This window comes from Calliphora vicina, chromosome 1 (assembly GCF_958450345.1).
Source record: "Calliphora vicina chromosome 1, idCalVici1.1, whole genome shotgun sequence".
Classification (NCBI taxonomy): Eukaryota; Metazoa; Arthropoda; class Insecta; order Diptera; family Calliphoridae; genus Calliphora; species Calliphora vicina.
Genome location: NC_088780.1, coordinates 146,595,183 through 146,622,585, shown reverse-complemented (window position 1 = coordinate 146,622,585; position 27,403 = coordinate 146,595,183). Strand labels below are relative to the sequence as shown.

The 27,403-nt window shown below is 29.5% G+C and overlaps 2 protein-coding genes across 6 annotated transcripts in view; both read right to left on the bottom strand.

Moving 5' to 3' along the window:
• Positions 1–22,906, bottom strand: part of Doa (Darkener of apricot) — a 165,437-nt gene extending 142,531 nt beyond the window's left edge. Inside the window, exon 1 of one of the 3 annotated variants that reach the window (XM_065516081.1) lies at positions 22,709–22,906. The gene's annotated coding sequence lies outside the window, so the exon portion shown is untranslated. The remainder of the gene's footprint in view (positions 1–22,708) is intronic. The other 2 variants (XM_065516083.1, XM_065516082.1) reach the window with 2 other exon arrangements.
• Positions 1–27,403, bottom strand: part of LOC135964035 (uncharacterized) — a 137,084-nt gene that overhangs the window by 53,652 nt on the left and 56,029 nt on the right. The gene's annotated exons all lie outside the window — the stretch shown is intronic.

Genomic DNA, 27,403 nt, shown 5'->3' with positions numbered 1-27,403 from the left:
TAATTAAACAAAAAAACACAACTAGTAACCAACTACCGACAAGACAAACTAAATGGAGGTATTACTGGGCAAATAGATTAACTCACAAAATTATAATGAAAAGAAAATTAAATTTAATTAAAAATTGTTAGTTTAATCCTTTAATCAAAATTGTGATTTAGTACCAACTAAGTTTATTATTTAAGGAGAACACAGATTTAATATTAACGTTTAAGACAAGTAAGAGGTCTATAATCGTCTATATCAAATCTGGATTAACAGGCCGAATGCTGCTGCTTTGATAATTGTCCTGCTGATTGACTAGCTAACTATGATGGCAGGGATTAGATAGCCCAAATCGAGATAGTAGTGGATTTTTGATCATGTCTCTGCCATACACATCTGCTCAAAATAATAGATACACCTAATTGGAAAAAATTTAAATGGCGGTAACATTGAAAATTTCCTCGCAAGCGTTAAGAATACATCATATTATTAAAATTTCTATCTGGCAATGTCATGTCAGTCAAAAATCTGGCAACTATTTGCTTTCATGTTGATTTTTAAAAACGAATTTATTTGAATTACAAAAAATTATTTGCTCATAAAAATAGATACACATCAGTAATTTGTAATTTGTTTATATACAATTTTTTTTTTGTGCAATTTTTTGTTCCTATTTACGTGAAACAGTAAGTATAATTTAAATTTTAGCAACAATTTTATAAAAAATAGGACTCTTTTGAAGAAAATGGGACGAAATCATCATTGTACCGAAGATGAGAAAAAAATTGTTCAAACGATGAGAAATCAAGGAAAATCATTACGGGAAATAGCAAAGAGCATAGGAAGATATTTACATTTTGTCCAAAATGCTTTATCTAAAAAACAAAAAAGAGAAACTCGCGGTAGACCAAAGAAAACCAGTCCAGAAACAGATAGGCGGATCGTCCTTATGGTTAAAAAAGACCCTTTCATATCATCGAAAGCTATTTCTGCGGAGCTATGTAACGAAATCAGTCCACAAACAGTTCGTCGTCGTTTGGGAAGAATTGCCAGAAAAGTGCCACTAATGCGCCAAAAAAATATCAAGACAAGATTAGAATTTGCTAAAGAGCACTTACAATGGTCCGGGTGTGAAGGCGAAAAAAAATGGAGAAATATTTTATGGAGCGACGAAACAAAAATAAATTTGTTTGGAAACGACTGCCAAAGAAATGTACGCCGACCAAAAGGAAAAGAATTCCACGTTAAATTTACAAAAAAGACGGTAAAACATGGCGGGGGAAACATAATGGTTTGGGGTTGCTTTTCATGGAATGGTGTTGGTCCGATATTCCGAATAGAAGATACCATGAATGCTAGTGGGTATAGAGACATATTGGAAAACGTAATGCTTCCATATGCATCGGAAAATATGCCATTAATATGGACATTCCAGCAGGACAACGACCCAAAACATAGTTCAAGATTAGTTAAAAACTGGTTCTTGGAGAATAACGTACCTGTTTTAAGCTGGCCCAGCCAATCCCCTGATTTAAACTCAATAGAAAACTTGTGGAGTGAATTAAAGATAAGGCTTTCGAAGGAAGTTTTCAATAATAAAGACGATTTATGGGAGAAAACGCAAAAAATATGGTACGAGATTCCATTGGAGAAGTGTCAGAACTTGATATCCAGTATGCCCAGAAGAGTGGAGAAAGTTTTACAAAACAAAGGTGGATATACTGGATACTAGTTTTACTTTAATAATAAACTAATTTTTTTAAGATAAAATTTATTAGCTTTTGTTTAATAAGAATTTTTAAAAATGTATCTATTATTATGAGCACCAAATTTTTCGAAATTTAAGAAATTTAATTTACTTTATAATATTTATTATTAATTATGAAATATTTTGTTTTTGTTTTTTACTCTCCTTTTAACTATAAATAAAAATCGACTGAATTTTTTTTATAATTTTACAATATACCATTATTTTTTTCGTTTTTAAAAAATTAATTTTGGTGTATCTATTATTTTGAGCAGATGTGTATATGGACCGATTTTACTAATTATCAATACCAATATTCTCCAACTTGTATCTGTTACATTGATCAGGTCGCGGGGTTCGTCTCATAACCGGGGCTTTTAGAAATTTGATTTAAACTGACATGCGGACACCGCTATATCAACTTCCCTAACTATAAGGATCCAGATTGAGGTCAGTAATAAAAATTGTAGAAATTTCTAACTGATCGATTAATCACTCAAGTTAGGGTCATAATCGGGAAAATTTCGGGGAATATTTATTTTAGAAATTTCAGGAAATTTCTTTTTAAAGTTACAGTATTATTTCTCCATATATAAAACAGATTCGTTGTGATTTTGTTGCCAATCGAATGATTCGATTATTAAGGCTGAATCATTCGAATAGCAATAAATTCACAACCTAAACAGTTTTCTCTGTGTTGCAAAAATTTTAAGAAGAATTACATTTTTGGTTTATTCCGCAAAATCCACAATCTACAAAAATTTAGTTATTTAAAAGTTTTAATACAAATTGTTATTAGTGGACCTAGTGCTTTGACTTTAATGTTTAAACAAAATGCAGTTAATCATTTTTGCTACTAAGCCTTCTAAATAAATATTTCTTAGCTTTACTAACCAACATAATTTTCAAACAGAGAAACATTATTATATTAAATTAAAAACCAATAGATGCTTAATACGAAAAACAATTGTAAGAGGAAAAAATTACACAAAGAAAACCTTGAGAACAAAAAAAAAATCAATAGGAAAAAAACAACAAAATTTAAAAAATTAAATAACAAAATATTGATTATGTAATAAAACTGATTACCAGCAATAAAGGAATTAATAAAAAAAATCAAATATTTCATAAAAATTTTAATAAAAAAAAAATACATTTGAGGTTAAGAATAAATGCAGTATGTGTGATAATAAGGTTGTTGCTTTTATTAAATATTAATAAATATTTGAAACTAATTAACTTTAAGTATTATTATGTTCATGTTAATGTGTTTTCTGGGTTAAGTGTAGGTTTTGTTTTTTGCTTTTTACGATTTAGGCTTAGACATTTGTCTAACAGACTTGGAGAGACTTCGAGTCACAATTTATAGTTTATTATGGAGCAGATTGATTCATTTTACTTTAAGCTACTGCTGTTGAATTGCTCTGAAATCTCAAAAATGTATTTCGATACTTGTACACTTGACAGTCTCAATAGTTTGCCCTTGAAATTAAGAAATCAAGTGTATAAATACAAAAAAATAAAAATTATTCAAAAAATCGTATTAAATAATATTAAATTGAAAAGAAAAAAACGTTAAATTTGAGTAGTTAATGTAAAGTCAAAAAAACATGCGGTTGTGTGAAATGAGGGTGTGAAATTTTTTAATTTGTTTTATAAATAAATTAATAAACTGAAATTTAATACATTTTAAATATTGCAATGAATTTTACATTCAAAATTCTTCAAATAAAAATTCTGAAGTTTAAATTTGTAGATTTTTTAAGAAATTTGTAACTGTAACTCTAAAATTTTTGTTCTAATAAGCTACAAATAAATTTCAAGCACGTGCTGTTTAATTTAAAAACCCAAAAAAAACAAATCCAACTAAAAGTGAGACAAAATAAAAGTATTAAATTGAATTTAGAAGATAAGCTTAAAAGCATGAATAAAATATTAACAAAAAAGCAAATAAAACACACCTTAAATAAACTTTAATAACTGATTTTGCATTTAAAATAATTTAGAAAAATTTCTATTTATTTTTATTTCATATATTTTTTACATAAAAAATCTGTTACTTTTTTCCACCAACAAAAAATTACTTAAAAAATATATTTTTTTTTAACAACAAAACTAGTTTCTTTAAGATAAATATTATATAATAGACATTATTTAAAAAATGTGTTAATAAATCTAAAAAATTAAATAAATAAATTTAAGAAAAACTAAAAACTCCGCTAACATGAATGAACAGCTGCTGCTGCTGTTGGCTGCTAAAAACAACTTGAAACTTTAAGTAGATTAAAAAAACAATAAATACACAGCAAACTGAAAAAAGATAACAATAAAAAATAATAATAATAACGAATAAACAACCACAAAGAGAAGCTGTAATGTATGGCTTGGCCTAGCCTGGCCTACTACCACTGCTATTGCTGGTCAGAGCTGTAAATGAATCATTCTTTTTTGATTTTAATTCATTATGAATTAGCTAAATTTTGAATTAATTCATTGAATTGAAAAAATGAATTGAATGAAATTTGAATCAATTCGAACGAATTAGGCAGAAATGAATTTCAATTCATTTCCAATTCAAATGAATTTGTAAAAATGAGTGGCAATTCATTTACAATTCATTTGAATTGAATTGATTTTGAATTAATTCAAATGAATTAGAAAAAAGAATAGCAATTCAAAAGAATGATTCAAAAATGAGTTGCAATCAATCAAATTCAAGAGCAGATTCTCCTACCAAAATGAAAATATCCAGTACAACAATTGAAAAGCCTTGTCCTGTATACGCACCTGATCAATGAAAACTGAAGAAGAACTGATTTTTATTTTGAAATACGCTGAACGACAAAAAATATTTAATATTCAAGAAGCAATTAATAATTTTTGAAATTTTGTGACCCACGACCACCCAACAACAAACTTTTTGCTAATATTTATATTATATTTATTTCAAAAAAATAAAACTATCTTCCAAAAATAATCAAAAATCAGGAAAAATAACAATGTATGTAGTTCAAAACACAATTGAGTTTCATAAATAAGGCTAATTCGATTTAATTAGAATGCATCATTCACCTTAAACAACAATAGCTTTTCAAAATTATCATCTGAAAGAAATCCACGTGACGATGGTAACGGCGCATTATATTTAAAGGAAGACTTTTTAACCGTCGATTAATTATACTGCATACTTAATGACATTGAAGAATCTGCTAAATATGCTGCGAATTTCGCGTCGGAGTTGGAAATGAATTGCTAATTTTTTTTTTAATTCGTTTGAATTAATTCAAAATCAATTCAATTCAAATGAATTGAATTAATTCAAAATCAATTCAATTCATTTGAATTCTAAACGAATTGCAATTCATTTTTACAAAATTCATTTGAATTAATTCAAAATCAATTCAATTCATTTGAATTGGAAACGAATTGCAATTCATTTTTACCAAATTCATTTGAATTGACTCAAATTTCATTCAATTCATTTTTTTGTGTGAATGATTCGCGAATTAATTCAAAAATGAGTGATTCATTTACAGCTCTGTTGCTGGTAATTTAAGCTGTGCTACTCGCGTAATGTATGTCTTTATCTTTTTACAGAATTATCATCATTCAATAGACAAATCTTTCATGTTTACACCCAGTAGGAATGTTTTTAAAACAGTAATACACATACATTTATGTTTAAAAAATACAATAACTCGAAAAACCTTTCAGGTTCTTAAACGTCTGTTTAAATCAGGGATCGTCACAAAGTCTATTAACTCATGTTATGTTTGCACTGAAATAATATTTCATTTTATGTATGTAGAGCTAACAACCTAGCAAAAACTTGATAATGACATACCATTACATACATTGTTATGACTACTACATACCGCCTGTATTACCTAGAAGTAGTCTAGTAATGGTCGCCATAAATTATTTTCGATTTAGCTAAAAACACACCCAAAACAGCCTCAAAAGTGAGTAAACACTAGTGAATTGTTTGATTTTTTAAGCTATAATCATAAAATCTAGCAACCGATTAAAATTTTATGTCAGTCAATGCACTGTCGGGAATCGTATACAGGACATAAGACAAAAAGCTTCTAGTGACATCTGTGGCTTACTATAATGATGAGATTCAAAATATTGCCGAATATTAGAATGGTTTTAACTGTGAAGTTAAAGTATTGAAATAATCTTTACTTTGTCGTATAGACTCAATTTCCAATTGGGCTATTTAAGAGGCCAAAGCAGATCACATCACGATCACATCGTCTCATGTTTTTAATGTAAAATAAATTGAAGTTTTTTTTTTCTTATTACTATCATCGCCAATAAAATGAAGAAATTACTTATAATAAAAACATCATTATTTATTAAAATAATAACAATTTATTGTCTTTTAATTAAAAAAAAGAAAATAAACATGAGTTAGAGTTTGAACACAATTCAGAAGATGATGAAAAGATAAGGGATTTATTTAAAACATGGCAAAAATACTAATAAAACTATATCTGCATAAAGTTGGACTAAAGTCTTATATATTTTTTAAAGACAGGGCCAAAAGTGTAACGAAAAAATTCATTAAAATATGATACTGACTTTCAATTGTTCTTTAAAGCCACAAATGTAACCCTTTAATTGATTTGTGCAGAAAATTACATCAATTTACACTTGTTGTAAATTTTAAAATATTTTAGGTTATATTCAAATTTATTCGATTATTATATTCGGTTATTCGAATTTTTGTTTATCATTAGAGAAAATTTTTTTATTATTATTCTGTTCAATGAAATTAATCGAATATTTTATTCGATTCGGTTCATAGTCGATTATTATATTCGGTTAATGTAATCGGTTTTTATTCGGAATTTTTTTTTATCATTAGTGAAAAAAACTTGTTATTATTCCGTTCAGTAAAATTAATCGAATATTTTATTCGATTCGGTTCATAGTCGATTGTTATATTCGGTTAATGTAATCGGTTTTTATTCGGATTTTTTTTTATCATTAGTGAACGAAACATGTTATTATTACGTTCAGTAAAATTAATCGAATATTTTATTCGGTTCATAGTCGATTTTTTTTAAAAAATTAAATATTTTTATTTATAATTAATTGAGCTTGAGGTCACTTTTTTATTGACCGCACCGGCTTCGCCCGGTAGCATTTACTAATGTTAGTTCTTCAAGTTTCTCCAACCCACATAAACCTGCCTGTTCTTATTGATTTGCAAATAAAATATCTAAATTTGTACTGCATACTTTAGGGAGCTTTTTTATTACAGTTGGCTGGACTCAAAAAAATTAAAAAAAAACCGAGTTTTACCCGGAATTTTTGAATATTTTTTCTTTACAAACCATCTCCTGAAAATTTCGAATCGAATAAAAATAAAATCAGCAAAATAGCTCCAGCCGTTCACACGTGATGCCATTACATACATGGACCATTTCATTTTTATATACACATCTGCTCAAAATAATAGATACACCAAAATTTATTTTTTAAAAACGAAAAAAAATAATGGTATATTGTAAAATTATAAAAAAAATTCAGTCGATTTTTATTTATAGTTAAAAGGAGAGTAAAAAACAAAAACAAAATATTTCATAATTAATAATAAATATTATAAAGTAAATTAAATTTCTTAAATTTCGAAAAATTTGGTGCTCATAATAATAGATACATTTTTAAAAATTCTTATTAAACAAAAGCTAATAAATTTTATCTTAAAAAAATTAGTTTATTATTAAAGTAAAGCTAGTATCCAGTATATCCACCTTTGTTTTGTAAAACTTTCTCCACTCTTCTGGGCATACTGGATATCAAGTTCTGACACTTCTCCAATGGAATCTCGTACCATATTTTTTGCGTTTTCTCCCATAAATCGTCTTTATTTTTGAAAACTTCCTTCGAAAGCCTTATCTTTAATTCACTCCACAAGTTTTCTATTGGGTTTAAATCAGGGGATTGGCTGGGCCAGCTTAAAACAGGTACGTTATTCTCCAAGAACCAGTTTTTAACTAATCTTGAACTATGTTTTGGGTCGTTGTCCTGCTGGAATGTCCATATTAATGGCATATTTTCTGATGCATATGGAAGCATTACGTTTTCCAATATGTCTCTATACCCACTAGCATTCATGGTATCTTCTATTCGGAATATCGGACCAACACCATTCCATGAAAAGCAACCCCAAACCATTATGTTTCCCCCGTCATGTTTTACCGTATTTTTTGGGTATTGATCACTAGTTTAGGGCTATTTAACTATTATTGCAAAGTACAACGTACACGAACTATAAAGGTTTTTTTAAGTATTTTCTTAAAAAGTTTTAATTTCTCACAATAATCAAATTGTGAAGAAAAAAGAAATATGTTTGTAACAATTTCATATTAATTGCGGTAATACAATATGGCTTGCTACAAAGAATTACAAACTTGATTGATGGGTTAATCAAAGAATTTTCCTAGAGAAATGAAAACAAAAAAAGTCTGTCTAACATGTGGCCATATAAAGTTTAACACAACAACTAGAAAACGTAATTAAAACCAAAAAGAAAGCAAAACAACACAAAATGAAATGGAATGGAATAAAAAGTATTAAAGTTCGGCATAAAAAAATTTTACTACAAAACTCCACTCTCAAACGCACTCTCTTCCACAAAATACATGGAGAAACAAAACACAATAATTCCTCTACGATTGAATGCACATATTGACCTAAAAAAAAACATACGTTTACCAACATACCATATTTGACAGTTTACAACAATTTGGCTTCAGAAAGCAGAAAATCCAACGACAATAACAGACTTTATGGAAAACAATATTGAATTTATAGTTTTTTTTTTTTTTTTCTTTTTCAGTTTTGTACACTGTAATGATGATTCAACACGTACTCAGTCAGTCAGTCATTCAGTTATCAAACATCATTGCAGTCGTCGTCATGTACTCAACGAACCCATATAACAAATAAGGAAAACACAGAACGTAAAATACTTTCAAGTGAACACACATAATATTTACCAACAAAAACAAACGAGAAATAAAAAAAAAGAACTGGATATGTATATATTTGTTTAAATATATAAAACTGGGAAATTATTGGGAATACGAGCCAAAACTTCTACAAAAAAACTTAAGAAGAAGACAAACTGCAGCAACATTCAAGTAGAAAACAGGTCATTTAGTTGTCAGAATATAAAAATTACAAAAATAAATACAAGTAGCACCACTGCACTGCTCTATTCTGATCTACACTCACTCTCTATTTTTGATATTTATTCGAAGTATGTTGTGTGTGATAAAATGTACTTTAATATATTGACTATAAATAAGACAGAGAGAGATATAGCAGCCAATGACTTAAGAAAATATTTGTTGAGGCTGCCAGCCAGCCTACTACTGTATTTATATTTTACTGCGAGCTAAACAGGCAGCCGTAATTAGATCTCAACCAACAAAATTTTATAAAAGGAATGAATCCAGTAGCCAGCCCGTCATTATTTTTATTGCATTTTATTTTCTAAACTACTTATAATGATGATTAAGTTTGAAGTTATTTTTTTTTTAAATTGGTTTGAGGAAAAAATATTTAACTCAATTTAGACTGATTAAGGGAACAAATTAGAGTCCGTTCGAAATCGGATTTTAAGGCTGAAACCGGCCTAATCCAAAAAGTAACCGTTACTTTTTTCGATTTACTACAAATTTCTGAAATGTTAGAGCATATTTTGGCAAAGTATCGTTATCGGTATTCAATCTGAATAACCACGAAAAACTAATTTTTGAACCAAAACGAAAAAAATCATCTCATAACCGATTACTTGTAAACATACCTTCCTCCAACAACTCGACAATATATTCACCCCTATCGCGAAATAATATTTCACATGAAATATATTGCCTTTTCCCATTTTTCGTTCATTAACTTTGTTCACGTGAAAAAATTTCCCAACATGGGCAATTTTTAATTGGAATTTTGGAAACAATAAACATATGTTACGAACAAAATCAACTATTGTGAATGAAAAGTTAATGGGAATATCACGATAGCAATTTTCACTTCGAGGGAAATGGATTGCCGATAGGGGTTTAATAACTACTTTCCTAAGTGCATTACAAGTAACTACACTCTAGGTTACTTGGATACACTAAAGAGACAATTGACTTCACATTAGGTTACATGGGATGTCAGTATACTTAAGAAAATAGAAAATAAACTCTATGAGAATTATATCAACACAATTTGTACTTACTGCTTTACGGCCCTATGCTCCTTATAGGAACAACAGGAATTAATATAACTGCTGGGAAGTCGTGTGTTTATAGAAGAAACACACGACAAACTCAAGACTTCCAAGTAAACTTGACGTGGGTGAACCAGCACTAAAGGGTGTCCCAAAATTTATACAAGTTTTGAATTTGCCGTCATTGGTGCAGTAAAGTATTCTTAACCAAAAAAATTTAATGATGACAGTTTAAGGTTAGTAAAAATTGAGCCATTCACATTATTGAACAATATTTCAAAAAGTATGAGCAAAATTATCCTAAGCGATGAAGCAGCTTATCACCTTGATAGTTTGTTAATCGTCAGAATCAAGGCGAATTTATGTACAAGGTGGTTTCGGTGGCGAATTCAGGAAAATTCGAGCGAATTCATTAATTTTTTATATATGGAGTTTGATATTCAAAATCAATCTCTCTTTGTTTGGAATGTCAAACTCCATATATAAAAAATGCATGAATTCGCTCGTATTGTCGATTGCCGACAAACAAATACATCCACAACGTGTCACTGTCCAATACTATAATTTTTCGAAAATGAGGCTGACCTTGCAGTAACTGCTACTGGTGCTTGATATCGCGACAATGCAACAGAATAGTTTCTGCCTAAACTGGATGATATTGTGGACGACATGGGGTTTCAAAAATATGGTGCCTCATGCCATACAACAATTCAATTACTTTATGAGACAGTTTCAGTTCTGGATTCGGTGATCTGAATTGGGCGAATATTCAGAATGAGATTATTTGAAGTCAAAGTCTACAGCTACCCGCGCTTTAACTGAGGAAATTCAACGCTGCATTAATGAAATTCAGACTTAGTAATGCTAATTGGTCATGGAAAATGTTGACATAAGAGTACGTATCAATGCCGTGAAGGCCATTCACCCGATAAGTTACGTGTAGTTTAGATCCTGTGTAGTTTATTATTCGAAAAAAGATCTAAAGAAAAACATTGTGTTTTCTATTTAGCCGCAATAGACTAGACCCATGGTAGGCGTTCATATTGTTCAGGTTACGATGATTTTCGTCAAACAAGCCGAATGTGAACAAAACAGCGTAATAGAGCGTAAAAATACACACAATTCATTCAGTTTCTTGATGTTGTTGTGGATATTTTATTTTTTACCCAAAAGAGCACACAAATTAAATGCCTCTTTTTGCCTACTAGACTGTAATGTGTTGCAAAAGACTCTGGGTGTATCTGAAGACAAGCTAAATGCTTCGCAGTTAGTCTTCGCTAAAAAAATATATTGCATTAATTTTGGGACACCCTTTATAAAGCAAATACTTCTTAAATGAAGAACACTAAACCAGAAAAGTCGAAATGATGCTAAACCTTGTCAAAACTCGATTTTGACAATTAGTTCCTAATCAATTTGTATGTGTTATTTCGTTCTCACGAGAATTATAGCATAGATTTTAAACTACGATTAAAATGTTTGCTTTTGAAAATTAGTTCCAAAATAATGTTGATTTTATCGTTGTTATTATATCAAATAAAAAATTTTATTAATGACGAAATTTCAGCACATTTATTTGAACAATTAGTTCCTAATTAATTTGTATGCTTAGGACTTCAATGTCTGATGAGCATTATAGCATACATTTTAAAGTACGTTTAATATTGTTTGCAAACACGAGCTGAAAAAATAGTTCAACATTTATTTGTATGCTTAGGTTATTTCATTGTGAATGTATCAAATGAAATTTGTAACTTATGACGAAAAATCAATTTTAAAGTACATTTAATTGGTTTGTAAAAGCGGGCGGGCTGGCTATTAACAATTAACCCCAAATTCATTTGTATGCTTAGGTTATTTCCTTCTGCACGTATCATCGGAAAATTTTAGCATCACAAGAATTTTGTATTTAAATTGTTTGCAAACGCAAGCCGGCTTTTGACAATTAACCCCAAATTAATTTGTATGTTTAGGTTATTTCGTTCTGAATGCATTACAGAAAACCAAATTAAAGCATAGATTTTAAAACCTCTTCGCTATTACATTTTCCCTTTACCAACAAATACTGCATTGCCTGTTTCTACTCCCAGATTATTGTAAACGATAGTCAAAAGCTTGCTATATATACAACAAAAAATTAAATCAAAAACCAAAAACCACATTTTAGCTTAAAAAAAACAACTTGTAAAACGTGTCTTCTTGTAAAATTTTAAATAAACTAAAAATAAAAACAAACTAAAATCAATGCACTTTTTTACTGCAGTTTTATTTGTGGCTGAAAAATTGTTTTGGCTTGATGATGGTAGGAGCTGCTTTTTACCTCCAGTAATCAACAACAACAACAAAACCAAACAACCAACCACTTTACCACAAAATATTGCAAGTATTGTATTATTTTTCATAAACTTGCACTCATTTTAAGCGTAAAACAAAATCAAACGAGTACGCGACGAGACGTGGAGTTGTTATATTTCTTTGTAAAGTTACTTCTGCGCAGCTGTTACAAGCTTTAAAAGGGGGAGAGAGAGAAAGAGAGTTAGTTGTAAAGTTAAAAAAAAAAGTAAAATTACCAACTACGCATTTTAATGTTTGGACTTTAAGAGGAGTTGTTTTTTTAGTCATCATAATTTTGCTGTTATCATCATCAGCCTCTAAATGATCATCATAATATGTACAATTAAAGAAAAAATTGCGTAGATGTGTGGTTTTGATTACTGTGGCTGGCTGGTTGTCCGTCCGTCCGTCTGTCTATCTTGTCTTGGTTTTTATGGGGAAAAACCTTTAAATTGTGCATTTTTGCCATAAATGTTAAAGAAAACAGGATTTTTAATTTTATTGCCATCATGATGATGATTCGTTGTGTAAAAATAAGGAAAAATAAAACCATTTTAATTGTTGCTAAATTGTTTGTTTGCAGGTAAAAGTTAATGAACTTTTCACAAAACAAAAACTAGATGATGCTATTTGTTGTTGTTGATCAAAATGTAATAAAATAAAGTGGTGTCATAAAACTTGTACAATTTTCTTTTTTTTTAATTTGTATTAATATTTTTTGTTTTGTTTTGATTTTATTTCATTTTCTTATTTCCTTTAAAAGGAAGTTGGGTGTGCTTGAACTGAGTGACTTGTTCAAATATGGTTGAGGAATTTTTGAGTGATTTATACATGGAAAAAAAATAATAAAAGTTGCAGATAGGTATTTATTATTTTAAAAATTTAAATCTTTTGTTTATAACTTAATCAATTATGAACATGTTTAAGTGATTGTAAATCGGTATTTATGCAAAACTATAAAGTATTTAGATTTACACTGCATGAAATAAACTAAGCATACAAATAATAATTCCATTTGTAGATAGTAAACATATTTAGAACGAAGCATACAAATTAGAATTAGGCGACCTAAGCATACAATATAACTAGGATTGTCATTCACATATAGATAATTCCAATAAACGATGGAATGAATACAATTTTTCTATTTAGAATAAACAGTTATTCGATTAGTAATTGTCGAATAATCGAATAAATTTTTGTTCAAGCTAAAATTTTAAAAATAATTTATATTGAACGAAATATTGAAATAAATATCAAATAACATCAAAAATTCAACAATTTGTAAACAAAGATCATTGGAACATTTAGTAAAAATTAATTTCTACTTTTTTCGAAACAAGACCTCAAAACCGTACGATTTGCGGAACATCAATATGTTACATTCTCGTTTTTGAAAATCTCTCGTTTTTGAAATGTCCGGATTTACTAAACAGGGGAGATTATTTTATTGTATTAATTTTTGTATTTTTCTTCATTGTTAACCAACAAATCATTGGTTTTAAACATATTTTAGTAAAATTATTCGAATAATATTTTTTATTCGTACGAATAATCCAGAAAATTTCAAAAATGTATCGATCACTTGAATAATAATATAAATGTAAACCTGTTTTTGATTAAATTTAAACTCGAATAATTGACCTCCCTAAATATAACCCGTAGAAAGTTAGTGGTCCGAAAGATACTTTATTTAAAGCCAGTCAAAACATTTAGAACGAGCATACAGATTTTAATCAAGTAGATAGTAGGGTATTCAATTAATCGGGTTTCTGGTTTAATCGGTTAATCGAGCAAATAATTAATCGGGGTTTAGATTTAATCGGTTAATAATCGGTTAATTTTAAATTATTCAATTAACCGAATAATTTCTATTCAAATGTTAAACTGAAACTAAATCACGAATTTTGTGTACTTATTGAAGTATTTTATTAATAAAAAGAACAAAAACATAAAAAATAAACAAAACATAACAAATCAACCAAAAAAAATAATTTTCTTTAGTTTTAATAAAACACGACTTGGAAAAAACTCTCTCGCTGATTGTAGATGTTGGAGAAATCGAAAGTAAGACGTGAAAGAATATTCAATTTGTCAGTTATTTTTGTAGTTTTTTCTAAGCATATAAAATCCTCCATTATACCATTGGAGTCCTTTAGATTTTAAATACTTTTAATAATTTCGATAAGTTCTGATAAAAACTCGTTTCAGTAGTGTCTCCAGTTTCGTCTATTATCATATTCTCATCCGACAATATGAAAAAATATGTAATTTTACTTTGACATTTGTATTTGAATTACAATGGAAAATTAAAAACAAAAAAATATGTTAAAGGCAAAAAAAAAAAGAAATTTCGGTTAGTCGGTTAACCGACACAAATTAATCGGTTTATTCGTTATTTGAAAATCGGCAATTTTGAATTATTCGAACAGTTAACCGACCAAAATTAATCGGTTAACCGATTGAATACCCTAGTAGATAGGCATTAATGATCACTGCTACTTCAGAATTTCCATTTGAAGCCAGTTGATATGTTCAAAACGAAATAACTTAAGCATACAAACTTTCATAAGACTACAGTTACCATAATCCATTCCCGAAATTTTCAATACGATTATCTAATTATGTGGCGTTTAACTGATTACAATATTAAGACCTCTGTGAATATAAGCTTTGTGGAACTCAAGACCAGCGCTTGCTTTCATACCTACGCTAAGGTGTTTAGCAAAACCATTGAATTTTGCTTAAATTTGTATCGAACGAAATGATTAAAGAAGAATTGGAATACGTTTATTTGCTTGTTTATTGTAAAAAATTCTGTTGTATGTGTGAGTCTTGTCCTGATCTAGACAAAGAGTCAAGATCAGACCAAGAAGAATATCAGGCATGACACAGTGACGGACAATACAATAGAATCACTACATATGAATTCGATTAAAGCGGTAAAACTACAAAATTTGATTTCAAAATTTAAAATTTGTTCATTATATATTAATGCTCATAACGTAAACAATAAATAGAAAAAAATAACACATTATTATGTTAAAAACGATGTCAAATCTAAAAGACTAAATAAAATATGCGACATTCAAATAGAATCAATCAGTCTTAAAATGATTAAAAATAAAGAATCATCATAAGAATTCGTTGTTTTCTTAATATTTTGTTGCATATCAATTATTTCTAATAACAGCATCAAATCTTTTGGGGATTGAATTTAACAAACTTACGCATGTAGATCGGGAAATTGCATACCATATTTCCTGAATTTTCTGCCAAAGTTCTTCCTTGTTTTTCAATTTTTCAGGTCCGAGTTTGTCTTTTACTATTTTCCATAGGATTTAAGTCTGGTTATTGAGACGGCCATTCCATAAAAATGTTGTTATATAAAAACCATTTTTTGGCAAGACCTGACGTGTGCTTTGGGTCATTATCTTGCTGGAAGAGCCATTTTAAGGGCATATTCCATTCTGCATGTGGCTTTATAACATTCTCCAAATATTTACATACAAGTGCTTATCCATATTTTCTTTAATCCAATAAATTGGACCAACGCAATACCAAGAAAAGCATCCCCATATAATAATATTTCCCCAACCATGTTTAAACGTTTTTGGTTTTTGCCATTTTTTGGACGTCTAATCCATGTCTTATCATCATTACCAATTAAATTAATGGTCGTTTCGTCCGTCCACTACACATTTTGCCATTTTTTATATTTTCTGGCCCACACCAATCCTTATGATTGCTCCTGGTTTTAAATGAAATATTGGTAGTGATTCTATTGTAATGTCCGTCAGTGTATATTTCATGATAATGTTGAGACTCATAAGGAAAAATAGGAAACAAGTTTTAATTATTGAAAAATGCTTTAAATTATGACATGGTCCCTTTATTCAGACTACAATCCTACTAAGGACATGTGAAACATTATTTGATGTTAGTCAGAGACCTGCGTCGTATATTTTCAGCTTACATCGGCTTGAAAATAGCCAACGTTTTCGATATGAGTTATTTGAAAAAAATTCTTTAATGTTAGGTAGTCAGTTAGACAGACAAAAGTACATTCATAATGAGTGAACCATTGAGCGGCTTACTAATGCCGCTATAAATAGAAAATAGGTAGCTTCAGCATAATTTTTAATGACGAGTATTTTAATATAAAGTCTACTATCTCAATCGGTTCTTGTTCAGATCTCAAGAGGTTAACTTTTCTATGTGTATGCTTGGGTTATTTCGTGCACTGTATGCCTTCCAAATTATATAAGCAGATGACAAATCTGTCAGCAAATTGGACAGCATGATTGATCCTTACTGAAAAGCACAATTTCATATAAATTTTAAAGATCATCCAGCAACAATTTGTCAATGAGATGCCATTACTGATTATAAGCCAGCCATTGCAGTTTTGTAATGGCTGGCTTATAATCTTAGCTATCTTCGTGACTATGTTCGATTTTTAATGGCAAATAATTCTCATTTAGTTAAGAATATTTAACGAATAAATTGTTGTCTGTCGTCCTGTGCTTCGCAATTGCTTTCCCGAAGTATGAAACCAGCTTGTCAACTGTTTCGTATCACAATAACAACCTGACTCAGTTGCTTCATATAATGACTTATATAAGTCCTTACGATCAATGTGTTTAATAGTCCTTACATGTAACGAGTTATTTGAATGTTATCTCTCTATTTGACATCATCTGGTTAACGTAATTATTTCAATATTATTTCATAAATATTTCTTTGTAACGAAAGTTATATAAAAATGTCCAGCCAAATTAACATTTTTCCATAATTCTTTGAAAAGTCATTGATTTTTGTTACCGATTAAAACAAACAAAATTCACCACTTAAAGCTCTAATCTATCTATGCGGTATTGAAACAATCGCAAACAATTTATAAGCAATATTTTGTCTTATCTTTTAAAAACCAATAAATGAAATATTTAAAGTAATACAAAGGTAAGTGTAGACACCACTAGATTAGAATTGAAAAAAAAAAGAAAAGCTAAACTAAAGCACTTGAAAATAAAACAATAAACTACAAATACCACATGTCATTTGGAACGATATTAGAAATTAAAATAAAAAATAAAAGTAATTGATATAAAAATATTTGAAAGAAAAACAAAGTACAAACAAAAAAAAACTAAAATAAAATACAAAATCTATAGATAACATAAACTCAAAATTAGCTGTGTGTGGGGAAACAAAGTCAAACAATTGTTATGTCAAAAAATGCACTTTTTTCGTAGGTTTGTAAAACAACAAAAAATATTCAAGATAAGAATATGTTTTTTCATTCAAATCTTATCTAAAAATAAAAGCAGTCTAAAAACTAAATATGATTTTGTTGATAAAATCATGAAACTAACACAATACGTTCTTTGACAACAGTTCGTTTCATATTAAATGAGAATTTCTAAGTTTTAAAGAAAATATGTAAGTTGTTCGTTTTACTTCAATCAAATCATTAGGGAGTTTTATATACATATTTAAATAAATTATGAAAGTGTTGAAGATTTTTATATAAAAAAAATTGTTCTTAATTATTTTAGGTTTGATAAAAGCTTAATAAAACTGGGTCATTTTAATTAAACACATTGTTTAGCTTGAATACAAAAACACTTTAAACAAGCACAGTGGTGAACAAAAACTTCCACATATCACAATTTTTAAACACATAATTTTTAAAAAAGCATTTTTATTGTTTTTTTTTCTTAATTTTTATATTTTTTTTAGTTATTTTTTTATTTTAAAAACTAATTTTATTTTTTTTTAAATTTTATTTCATTTTAATTTATTTTTATCACTTTTTTATTAATTTTTGTTTTTTTTTATAGTTTTTTGTTTTATTCTTTTATTTTACTTATTCAATTATAAGGAAATTATTTATAATTCTTTGTTTTATTTTTTCATTCGATTTTTCGAAATCAGTTTGCTTATCACGTACACAACATAATTTAAGTTAAGATCTATTCAACGATAAATTTTATTTAAACAGTTTAAACTCAATAAAAATAAATTCTACAAAACTTTGCTAATTTCAACACAAATTTGCGAATTTTGAAACATAATGAGTTTTTATTAGAAAAAAAAGAGGAAAAACTCATCATACAGTGTGACAATTATTAAATAATACCAGTTTAAGGTTAATATTCCTTAGAAAAAAGAAACATGATTTTATGTTCAAAGCTAAAAAAAAAAATTTAACTTTTCTGCTAAAATTTAGTACTGACAACCAATTATCATACATTGTAATGACTTATAAAAGCCTTATTCTTCATACATAATTGATAAAAACACAATTTCATGGCCAAACTAGACATGCCATTACTTACATTACATGATTTGTAATGACTACTACATACCATCTGCATTACTTGGGAATAATTTAGTAATGATTGGTTTATATATCGGTAATGCAAAACCACATACGAAAAATTATTATGTGCCTTCATAAGCAATCAATACATTTCTCTTTTAGTTAAGAAAATTATATTCATAAGGTGGAGGAGCAGTTTAGGAGTTACCCAGTACTTTACTATAATGTTTCTAAAGTATGAGACCAGACCACTTATGAAACCATAATCTATCGAATTCTATAAGTTTATACGATCAATGAGTTAACTAATGACTTAAGTCTCTAAGTGGTAAGTAGTTGCCTCCAATGACATCTTCACTACTACTATTATGTATAAATAATAAAGAGTCGTTTTAGCATTTTTATCCACTAATTGTTAATGAAAGTTGTTGCTGGTCTACTATGGAAAAGCTGATAACTATATTTGATGCCGATTCTTTTAACATAATGTCGATAAAATGTTTCTCACATTTTTATCTGATCTCTAGAGAGTTAGAGGGACTTAATTCATTATTAATTTCGTATGTTTTTAGGGTCACTAAAGAAAAGGAATATCTTGCTTTTGAAAAATCAACATCGTAAACATTGACGAATTATCAAGCAAATACTTTCTGAAAAATTTATCTCGTTTTGAGATTATCAACGATTAGCTCAAATGATGGGATTAACTCGCTTCGTAGATTAAATTTCAACAAGTATGAAAGAGAGAGTTTTGACAAGTCTGACTGATTTTTTGATTTGTCCGATCTTGCTTTTGTGTCTGATCTCGTTTGTGTGGGAGAGAATTCGGTTGAATTCCAAGCCGCTAGTTTTTGCTAGATTTCAGTCATGATTTATTTCGTAAATGTCCATAATGGGGGGGGGGTTATTTTGTTTATTCGTTGCGAAAATAAAATCGTTCACATTTAAATTGTATTTTTAAAAATGAATCGCCCAGTTATTGCAGAATCGTCATGTGACTGATTTATCGTGTAATTAAGACATGTCTGCTCATTAGTTTCATTTGCAGACAGTTAATTTGGATCTCAGAAAGATCATATCACGTTTTCCAAAGAAATATTAAAAATATTTTACTGAAGAGAGTAACGCTACTGTCGGGAAAACATGAATTTCTTTGGTCGCCTATATGCGACCAAAACCAGAGAGTTTTGACAAGTCTGACTGATTTTCTCATTTGTACGATCTTGCTTTTGTGTCTGATCTCGTTTAAGTTGGAGAGAATTCGGTTATTACATGTGTGGCCTTTAGTTTCATTTGCAGACAGTTAAGGTTGTATGAACATTTGGATCTCAGAAAGATCATTTCACGTTTTCCAAAGAAATATTGAAAATATTTTACTGTGGTACCTGAAGAGAGTAACACTACAGTCGGGGAATCATGAATTTATTCTGTCGCCTGTATGCGTCCTTCAAAACTTATTCGCACAGAACTATTCCCCATCAGTTTCTTCGGAAAAGCCGAACATGTCTCCCAGCACTGTTAAATCGATGAAGAACCGCAAGATCAGAGTAAAACCACCATCTGTTTATGCAGAAGTCTTTGAAGAAAAGAAGGCAATGTGTGCTCCGAAATCTATTGATCTTCATTGGAAGATTTTTACATATTTTTTTTTGGGATTTTTCTCGGAATTTGGTTCTGTTCAACTAAAATTTTTAATAACCTCTTTTTTAAAACCACCTCACTCATTTTGAAAAACTTTTTGTGCATTTTTTTTTAATATTGTCTAAATATATTTTCATACAAAATAACAAAAACAAATTAAGAATTTTGTTGAATATGAAAACATTAGTTTTATATCGATAGATAAAAATATTAACAATACAGATACTTATATATTTCAAGAATCCCGAAATAAAATGTTTCACAAATGTGATTGAATGCAATAACTTTGATTATTCATGTTTGAGGTCTTATTGCAGAGGTTCAATTTTATTTTAAAATGTTAATACTTTAAACTGTCTCTTCTTAACTTTTAGACAATTCAGCTAAATATCATTATGAAGCTCATAATGACAAATCCGTTGCAAGTCAAGAAAGAATATACAGACTTTTAAAATTTCGACCAAATCAAAGATTTTGTTTGTTCGAAATGTAATAGATTTTATACATTTTTTTAAGTTTTAGCAAACATTTGTATACTTGAATAATTGTCACATTGTATATTATAATTAGTGTAAAAATTACTATAGATCGTTTACAAAAACTAAATTTCATATAAAAATAGTTTGATGGCCACAAAATTTAAAATGTTTATTAAAATCTATTCAGATATTTTATTAATTATGTTATAAATTGTTTAAAAATATTGATATATTTCGCACTGGTTTCAGGTTTTTCTTTTAAATTATGTTAAAAAGGTTTATGTTTTTCAAATCATTTGTATATGTTGCTTTTAACCCGGCAATTCCCAGTGTCACCTACAGGTGACAAAGATTAAAGGTAGTTTTAAACATAGAAACAGATATCGCCGATAAATATTGGTATTATTAATATACAGACAAGATCCTGTTTTATATCTGATTTTATTTTGGCAACGCTAGAATTTTATTAACTAGGGGATTTTTAAAAATCTTTAAGCAGTGGTTTTGATTTTAACATACTGGTGTGTGTCTTATGATAAATAAGTTCTTATAAAAATGCCAAACGGGTAAGTATCACAATAATTTTTTTTAATAAATACTGCTAGATATTCCGGCTAACAATGTGAGCAAGTATTTTTAGAAAATTATTTTTTTTCTGCCCAGTGTCACCTATAGGTGACCCAGCTATAAAATCGAAACTAGCTATATTTTTTTATACCCTTCAGCTTCGTGAGAAGGGTATATATAAGTTTGTCATTCCGTTTGTAATTTCTACATTTTTCATTTCCGACCCTATAAAGTATATATATTCTGGATCCTTATAGATAGCGGAGTCGATTAAGCCATGTCCGTCTGTCTGTCTGTCTGTCCGTCTGTCTGTCTGTTGAAATCAATTTTCTGAAGGCCCCAGATATCTCCGGGATCCAAATCTTCAACAATTCTGTCAGACATACTTTCGAGAATTTTGCTATTTAAAATCAGCAAAATCCGTCCATAAATAACGGAGATATGAGCAAAAATCCGAGACAACCTCTGAAAATTTCATCAAAAAACACAATGTATTGCATGCTTTGACAAAAAAACAACAAAACGTATGTTTGGATGTGCAAGTTTTGTGTATTTTGTTTTGTTTTTGTGTTTTGTTTCTTTTGGCATTGTTGTTGTTTTTTATACAACTAAACGTTTGTTTGGTTGTGTGTTGGTTTTTTTTACAAAAAAGCAACAAAACGTATGCTTGGTTGTGCATGCTTTGCGTATTTTGTTTTTTTGTGTGTTTTGTTTCTTTTGGCGTTGTTGTTGTTTTTTATACAACTAAACGTTTGTTTGGTTGTGTGTTGGTTTTTTTGACAAAAAAGCAACAAATCGTATGTTTGGACAAAAAAGCAACAAATCGTATGTGTGTTTTGTTTCTTTTGGCGTTGTTGTTTTTTATACAATTAAACGTATGTTTGGACGTGTGTTGGTTTCATTGACTTGCGTATTTTGTTTTTTCTTTTGGTGTTTTGTTTCGTTTGGCGTTGTTGTTGTTTTTTGTGTTCTTGATAAATTTAGGATGCTGTACGCTGAAAGTGGGCAATGTACATACATATATACTAATTATAAAAAATAATAATGCATCCACAACAAAGGTGAAGGGTATATAAGATTCGGCATAGCCGAATATAGCACTCTTACTTGTTTTATTTTAAACTTATTTATAGTGTAAACTAGACGTATTTTTACTATTTTTAATAAAAACAAATTATTTCTCCCTTTGGCGAGGGTATGGGAATTGCCGGGTTAAAATTAATATTTTGTTGTTGCTTGGAAATTTCCTTTGTAGTTTTGTTTTAAATTTGTTTATATTTTAATTATTATTAAACATATGTTTTTAATTCTTAATTTTTTTTAACAACTTTATAATTTTTTTAATAATTATATTTTATATTTTTTGATTCATAATAATCATAATAAATAAATACTTTATTTTATATTAAAGAAAAACTTTATTTGTTTATTAAATATTTCACACACGTTTTTTGTATTTTTTCTCCGCAATATTAAACGAAAACACCTCCATTCGCTTTAAAGTAATCGCATCGACTGACTTTAGAAATGTTTTAAAAGTTGCAAACAAGTGTCGGCGGACTGGTGGCAACGCCATTAGATCGATTGATCAGTTGGTTGGTTGTTTGGTTGGTCTGTCTGTCTGTGTTGTCTTCCAGAGAGCCCCCAGACAAAACAACATTTGTGATTAAACCAAACAATAACAACAACAACAAAAATAAGTTGACTAAACTCACAATGTACTTATGTACTTACTTAATTACGTACCACACAAATAACAACTACACAAAAATATATAGAGCGAATTGGAATTAAAAATACACAAACAAAATTTTAACTACACATGGGGGTTTTCTGGTATCCACAAAGAGAAAGAGAGCGAAAAAAGAGCACACAATATGATCCAATGTTTTAAAGAAATTCGCCGTAAAAACTTAGTGAGAATACCCATATTCTTTTGACGTTTTTGGTCTCCAACATTCAAAACATGTGGGGAGCTTTATATGAATTATTGTGCGTTTTGTTTTTATTTTATAATTCTTTCAAGAGTTGAATTTTCATATGCAGAGAATCAGTCATGCAATTGGTTTTTCTATCTCTCTCTTCCTCTTTGTTTATATTAAATATTTGGTGTGTATGAATAATTCATATTAAATTTATAACGATTAATCATTCAAAATTGTCTTTGTTTTTTGTTAAAACAAAAAAAAAATAAACTATACGCGAATTTGTTAAAACGGTTTTTATTTATTTCGTTTTCATTCTCGATTGTTTCTAAGCCACCAAGAAAGAGCAAGAGCACAACTCAAGAAGAGAACAAAACAAAACAAACACATTGTTCAATTTCGATCAATTTGATTTTATAAGATTTAATATTTATGTTGACTTGATTGGTTTTTAATTTCTTAATTAAATGTAACGTTTGCATTTAGCTGTTACTGTGTTATTTATTAGCTTGGGGGAGCCGGGGCAACACATTTTTTTTCTTTGTTTGAATGCGCAAATTTGGTCAAAACAACAAGTGTTTAGATCGTATTATGAACGCAATTAAATTGATCATGATCATGCCCATAATCAATGACATGCACCCGCATAAAATTATAGAATAGAAAATGTATATTTGTATTTATATGAAAGAAATAATTGTTGATTAATATCTGGATCACGAACACAACAATTATAATAAAATTAAGGCGAATAAGGAAAAATTTAACAAAAAGAACACTTTCACCTAATTTAAAAAAAAAACTTTCTATATCTGTTACAAATCACTACGTTTTAAAGATGCCAAAATAATTGCAGACAATTAAACAAAAATTCAATTTATGTTGAAAGTTGTTGGAATGCAATGGAGGCTACAGGCGATAAACTAGTAAAGTAAAGATTCCAAAACTCTTTGGGCACTGCTACACGATCCATTAATACAGCATGCTACACGTTCAATAAATATCTCGATACTGGATCTCGGTCAATTTATATTGAACGTGTAGCAGCAGCAGTTCCCTTAAATAATGTTAATAGAAGTTTTGACAGTGTAAATTGATTTAACATAAACAAAACAAAGCCGCATGAAATCGGTTGGTGAATGTGTTCCATCGGTTTCAACTTGCGAGTAATGGTTTGTGTGGTTCAGAAGTGGTAAGTAAGTTTGTCACGGAAGACAAAGATAGCCCAGGCCAGCCAAAAAATATTAAGTATTGGAGGCATTACTCCATGAAGATTGTTGGAAAACTCAACAAGAGCTTGCAAAATCATTGCAAACAGCAATTTCAAAACATTTGCGAGGAGCAGAATTCATCAAAAAGCAGGGAAATTGGGTACCATACGAATTGAAGCCTAGAGACCTTGAAAGACGATTTTGCATGTCCGAAATGATGCTTGAAAGAAAATCATTTTTGCACCGAATCATTACTTGCGATGAAAAATGAATCCATTACATAACCCGAAGCATAATAGTTCTTATGTGGAACCTGACCAACCAGTCGAATCGACAAAAGCCAAATATTAATGGCGTTAAGGTAATGCTCTGTATTTAGTGGGAGCAAAAGGGTCATATTTATTATGTACCGAACGCAACTGATTCGTTTGAAAAATTTTTAAGAATGAAGTGGTTGTCAAGTTTTGCCTCACCCGCTTTATAGTCTAGACTGTGCTCCGCCAATTTGCATATTTGTTTCGATCGATGTAGAACGCTCTCTCTGGGATACACTTCACTTCAAAGTTTCGGTTTTAATAAAATGTAGGGAAACTTTTCCTGTTAGCTTGCTATTAATGAAGATTTTATTAATTTTGTTTAAATATGGAAGATCATATCCACAAAGGTAGAAGGAAGAAGATAGAACAGGTGACCGCAAGAGCATTACTTGACAAGGTATGTCGCCTCATCTGTGTCTCCATTACTGGGTCCATGAGGACCTGTTCCACTCATGCTCTGGGTGCAATCCTACATATCCCATCCTAACACTCATTGGTAATGGAGGAGGCCTATAGGAGTGCATCCAGACTACCGGGAATATCCCGTGTAATGCCGGGAGATCTGGTTGGGCACATGCGCATTCTAGGAATCTTTGAAAATGATCCTAGTATTGCAATATCGGACTATATGCCACCAAATCTGGTGTTAAATAGGAATTTTAGGGTCCTTATACCTGAAAGGGACGACTCGTTAAATCAGACATGGTGGCAAAATAACGCCGATCAAGTACAGTTTACTGATGGCTCCAAACAGGCTAATGGTGACACTGGGGCTGGTATCTATGGTCCCAATTTTCAAAGGGGTATTCCAATGGGTACATGCCCATCAATATTTCAGTCGGAGATTTACGCCATCCTTGTATGCTCCAATGAATGCTTAAGAAGGAGATTAAGGAATAATAGATTATTTGTCATGTCTGATAGTCAGGCTGCTCTTAGAGCATTATCATCATATGAAGTGAGGTCTGGTGTTGTTATGGACTGCTGGACATCCTTGAATGAACTCGGCGCACACAATGAACTTACATTGTGCTGGGTACCTGGCCATGAAGGTCACGCTGGCAATGAACGCGCTGATTGTCTTGCCAATAGGGGCGCTCGACGCTCGTTCTCGGTCCTGAACTGTTCTTTGGCCTCCCATACACTATGGAACGTATTCGTTCTTGGGTTGAATCGGAATTTGCCCAATTTTGGTATAATTTACCAGGACTAAGACAGTCCAAACGATTCATAACCCTATCCAGACGTAGATCCCAGTCGTTGCTTTCGCTAGGAAAGGGTGACTTGAGGATACTTACTGGATTATTCACCGGACACTGTGGTTTAAAATATCACCAATAGAGCCTCACTAATAATAAAAATATAAAATCCACAAAGTAAAGTAGGTGCTGCAGATCACCTAAACATTAGCTAAAACATGCTACATTTGAAAAGTTTTTGTTTGTTTCTGATTAGGTCGAATATTAAGTTTAGTTCGGTTTCGGACTAGAAAGACTTGTTTCGGACGGATTCTAGAAATAGTGAATAAAATTATACTCCTGTTTATATATTTCTATTATGGACTATTTATTTTCTGTTGCTTGTATTTTGATTTTATTTCCCAACTTTTCATTTTATATGCCTAGATTTTTTCGTTCGGTGTATTTCCAAAAATATCTATCTACATATATTTCGTTCGCATTAGTCATTCTAATTTATTATAAACTCAGGTATTATAGCAGCAACAGCACCACGCTCTTCATATCATAAATATGCTTTATTGATGTTTATTTCTAATAATTTATTTTTAAACTCATTATTAAATAAATAAATGGAAAAATAAAAAATTTAAACAAATTTTTCACTTACAGAGGTTACCACCTCTCATCTATTTATTTCGCCATTCTGTGGTTTTGTGACCATCGAAAAACCGATCATTCAAAATGTCTGCAAAAATGCTTAATAAGTTTTGAAGTGAAGTGCATTAAAGTGTTTCCATTTGACATTTAAAATGCTACATGCAAGAGGATTTTTCTTTATTTATTTGTGTACATAAATTAAAATAAACAATATTTTTTATTTTGGCTGACTATATAAAAGATGATGGAATAAATAATATTAATTATGCGTTTAACCATAACAAATTATAATGGAAATTTTCAAGTATTTTTGTTGCTGCTGTTTGTAAACAATTTTCAATATTTTACAGGGTTAGCATAAACTTGACATAATTATTGAATTACAAGTTTCCAAAAATAAAATTATTTCAAAAATTTATTTGAAATCGAAAAGAAAACAAATTGAATTTCAAAATTGTTATATCGAATTGCAAAAAGTGAAAAAATTTATAAATGAGGAAGTCAAATTAAAAATTTCAGATCAAAAAATAATGAAGATAAGTTTCTAATTGCCAGATAGAACTTAATTAATGTTAATGTTGAAATATCACAACAAAAAATTTCACCGATTTTCAGGCAGTAAGAATTGGTACTATGCTTCCTTACAGCCTCCAATATAGCGTTTCATAATATTTAACTTACCTAAATGCAGTATAGTTTGGCGAACTGCAAAAGTTGTATTCCATGAACTATAAAACTGTCGCGTTTGCGGACCATGTGTCAGTTTCATATCGAATTCACTGCACTCAGAATACTAAC